This window comes from Varanus komodoensis, unplaced genomic scaffold, assembly GCF_004798865.1.
Source record: "Varanus komodoensis strain SLA01 unplaced genomic scaffold, ASM479886v1 scaffold34_1, whole genome shotgun sequence".
Lineage (NCBI taxonomy): Eukaryota > Metazoa > Chordata > Lepidosauria > Squamata > Varanidae > Varanus > Varanus komodoensis.
The window spans coordinates 2,463,313-2,467,380 of record NW_025335854.1 but is presented as its reverse complement, the minus strand read 5'-3'; the positions used below and the strand labels follow the sequence as shown (position 1 = coordinate 2,467,380).

Here is a 4,068-nt window from a genome sequence, read left to right as displayed (position 1 = left end):
AATGTCATTTTAACTGTTAATACTATTTATTTTTTATTCTTCAGCCAGGGCGACTTATTTTATATTGTTAACTTGTTTTATATTTTTATTGTACAATATTTTAATTGATAGATTTATGAGCCGCCCCGAGGCTTCGGCGAATGGGGTGGCATAGAAATTTGCTAAATAAATAAATAAATAAATAAATAAATAAATAACATCTTTGCCTTAGCTTCTGGTGGTCATTGCACCACTAACTATATGGAAGCAAAATGACGTTTTAGACTTGGTTTCTTGAAATTGTGTCTGCGTGTGACAGTGTGTGTGCATCTTCAAATGCTGTGTGTATGTCTGCTTTAAATGCCTCCTGGGAAATTTATGCCTGAACATGCCACTGATGACAAATTTACTGTGACACTTGTCATGTATAACGTAATTATAGTGCTACTATACACCATCAGTCACAGCATAGGTGCAGCTGTTCCATGGGGCAGTCCATGCCTTGCTTTGGATTTGCCATTCAGTCACTGAGCTTGCAGGCCAACGTAGACATTAATATCTGTATCTAGTAGCTGTTGTTGTGAGTTGCGAAGTCGTGTCTGACCCATTGCGACCCCATGGACAACACTCCTCCAGGCCTTCCTGCCCTCCACCGTCCCCCGGAGTCCACCCAAGCTCACAATCTAGTAGCTACCTCCACTTTTTAAACTCATTTTAGTCAAGGAACAAAGTTGCCAATTCAGATTTGTCCTTCTGTGCCTACTTTTGAGTAAAAATGAAAAAGCGGGGAGGAGGAGGAGGAGGAGGAGGAGGAGGAGGAGGAGGGATGCAGCTGCTAGATACAAATGTATTTTGGCCCCAAGATTATGGGATAGGGAGGGAGGAACAGAAACTTTTGCCTTAGTCTTTTGCAGACCTTCATGCTCTAATCCAGGAGTGCAAGTTGCTTTTCTTCTGTCTTTCTTCTCCCATGAACTTGTAACCTCTAGCCTCCACTATGGCACTCACTTCATCACCATCACCATCACTATTGTAGAGGTTTGTCAAGATGGTCTTTCCATGTTCGTTGTCACTGCTGTTATTGTTGACAAGGGTCTCCATTTGTCACTTTTGCCTGAGTCAGTTACTTGTTATCACAGGCTTACATAACGGAACACAAAATGGTGGTATTTAACCTTGCAAGGAAACCTATACAGTCTCTGGGCTAGTATATTGGAAACAGCTTTAAAAAGCTGATGAACCTTGGAAGCAAAGGATTGTGCAATCCTTAATCAACTTTTTTGACCCACTTGACAGAACTTCTCTTCTCTTCCACCTTAAAATGTATGCAAGGTCTATATATACAACTTTGTGGGTTAGCTCCAAAATTTCACAGTTCCCTTGAACTTTGGAAATCAGTTTTGAGAAGCTTTTTCACAACTGTCCCTACATTGCGATAATGCCTGGGACATGAGCAAAAAGCAGGGGGAACTTATAAGAAGCTGGTCAATTTGTTTGGGGGTTTGACTAAAGGCTTTCTCTAATCAAACAAATTTTTCATGAAAATCAAATAATAAATCAGCACAGTTTTATTTTTGTGGAATTGTATATAGCCACTAATGTTGTTTGTGCCTGTGCAGAATGTGTATATATACATACATACATACATACATACATATATATATTTATATATGAGGTGGTGTGTATATGGGAAGAGTTAAGTCCATTTCAGTGTTTCTTAAGCCATACGGTTAATAGAAACAGAGCATGTCAGAAGGGGCCTCCCGGGCCATCTTGTCTGACCCTCAGCTCCAGCTGGCTCTACTCATGACATGCCCACCATGTGCATGTCTAGCCTATCCTTGAACACCCTCACCAATGGGGCTTCAACCACCTCTCATGGAAGCCCATTCCATATATGCCTACAGTACCTGGTATTCCCAGGTGGTCTCCCATCCAAGTACTAACCAGGCCTGACCCTGATTAGCTTCCAAGATCAGACAAGATCGGCCACTTTCAGGGTAGTATGGCTCTCCCATCTTGTCTTGAAACAGATTCCTTTATAGCTGTCCACATGTATGACTTGCATACTACATGAATGGTAGAGTTATGTTTTAAAGTCAACATTTTGGGCTTCCGAGAATGGCACTCAAAAGACTTCATGGTAACTGGGAGCAGCTTCCAGTCTCTTCTAAAGGCCAAAAGATGCCTCTGACTGTACTTTCTTTACCAGCTACAGGTTATGTACTCAATAGAAAATAAAAGTAATAAAAAAGGGGTGGGAAAGTAAGTTTAAAAGCCCCCCAGCTCATCAGTTTGAGCAGAGCCTAGTTCCTCTAATATTTCTTTTATTATTGACATGTCTAATACCTCTGCTTAAGTTCTTCTAAAAGTAATACCTGAAGGTCCACTCCAAGCTTATTGACTGTATGTGACTCTCACCCTCAATGCCTGTGGATTTCTTCTCCCTCTTGACCTCTGGAAAAGCCACATTGCTCAACATTTTATATTCTGTCACATATGGCAACTTAATCTTTCATGTGGATTAAGGAGTCACCATGGCTTAACTGAATCATTCTTAAACTGACCTTTTCCCCCTTTTCATATTTGCTAGACTTCCTGTTCTTAGCTTTGTGGAGCAAATGGCAAAGAAAGATAATTCCCTATCCCAGCTCAGTCCTCCATCTTTGGGTTATTCATCCTATACAAAAATCATTTTATATCTTAGTTGTATATAGGAAGGGCTATTTATTGGACAGGATTTTGTTTTCTTTTGCTGTCAAAATATTTTCAGTAAAGGCACTACAATTAAAATTGGCCCTAAATGTATTGTCTTATTAAGAAAATACATGGCTATTTCTGTTAGAAAAGCCCATTTCCCATAAGTAAGGAGTATTATCTAGGGCATGGGATGGGCAGCTGCTATGGTAAGAGGGAATTCTTAAGAAATATATGGGTAGCTAAGAGCTGCATATGTCAAATGCACTCTTGATTAGAGGAACAGTCTATAAGGTTATTATCATCACTCATTATGTAGCTTTCCCACCTTCCAGGGGTCTGCCAAGTCTGTCAGTGTTCCAATACTGAAATACTGGAAAGAGCTTAAAAACCAAAACAGTGATTTACCTGCCCAGTTGCAAGGATGCTTCTTGAGTTCCTTCATGGATGCAGAGAGAGTGGAGTCCACTCACAGTTTCAGAGCTTGGAAGCAATAGGGGTGGGACAAGCCCTTTTGGAATGTGACCCTTTAGCATCCATGGACTTCTGGTTCTGCAAAGTGAGCTGAGAAGAAGCCTGTGAATGCTCATGGAACTCAAATTGCACAACTGGCAAAACTTCCATTCGGTTGAAGCCACCTAATATTCTTCTGCATATCGTGCAGCTAGAAGTGGTTGCACTGGGTGCAGAAGAGAGGCATTGCTGGCAGTCATGTAGGGTACCAGACCTGGTGGCCTCCATGACCAACCTTCTTCCACATTTGGTGCTGCCAGCAGTGGTAACACCAGGCGTGAAAAGAGGGTGCTGCTTTCATGAACCAACCTTCTGCATCTGGTGTGTCCAGCAGTGGTTGTACTGGGCATGGAAAGGGGTGCTACTGATGCATGAGTCCTGATACATGGTGAGTGTTCTGCAGGCATGGACATGTTCTCCAGGAACTCAGACTCAGAACCACTGCAAAGCTGTCCAGAGTCCAGGAGACAGACTCTGGAAATATGATGGAATTCCCACCCCCAATCAGATTTGCATGTTCCTAGTAAGCAATGCAGGTGAAAACTGTTTCCTGCATTTGGTGGGCTTCTGCAAGTGAAGATATCATCAAAATGGTTAATTTTAGTAATCCAGAAGGTTTGTACTTAAGCATTGAAATTTCATTTCAGTTTGCAATTCATACAAAACAAGACAAGACAAAAGAAACCCCATTTGCAATCCTGAAAACAACTGGGGGTGCATCCCCCGCAAAAAAAACTTTGCAAATTTCTCAATGTGCCTTCATGCCACTAAATGAATACTTCAAGAATGTACATTTTCCCCAAGAACATCTTTTTAAAACAACAACACCACACCACTTTCTCAAATTGCACACACTTTAATTCACCCATGTGTTAGTTC

General features: G+C 41.3%; 1 pseudogene; it reads right to left on the bottom strand.

The window, feature by feature from the left end:
• Positions 1 to 1,877: 1,877 nt before the first annotated feature.
• On the bottom strand, positions 1,878 to 1,996 carry LOC123027958 (annotated as a pseudogene).
• Between the last annotated feature and the right edge of the window lie 2,072 nt (positions 1,997 to 4,068).